Here is a 381-nt window from a genome sequence, read left to right on the forward strand (position 1 = left end):
CTGATCATATAAACGACAATTACTGTCAATATGACATTGAGTGTTCAAATTTGACATTTTTTTTTGTTTTTTCTTTCCTTGGAGGGAAAAGGCAAAGGTATTACACCGTACAGCCAATCAAATTTGACATTGACGACATAAGTCCAAGATATTTTTGCTCACAATTCGGTTTCATATCCAAATTCTTTGTTACTAAAATAACAGAGTTAGTCGTACTTTTCGGGTATATATATAATATTGTTCAATATTATTCTAGAAACATTGAATTAATATTGATGCAATAAGGCGACAATAAATTTGTAATAACAAGTAAATAAATTATTTTTTCTATCGAGGCAAAGAGTTCGCTCCTACACTAAAGAATATAATAATAAGGCAGAA

This window comes from Vanessa cardui, chromosome 15 (assembly GCF_905220365.1).
Source record: "Vanessa cardui chromosome 15, ilVanCard2.1, whole genome shotgun sequence".
In the NCBI taxonomy this organism is placed as follows: Eukaryota; Metazoa; Arthropoda; class Insecta; order Lepidoptera; family Nymphalidae; genus Vanessa; species Vanessa cardui.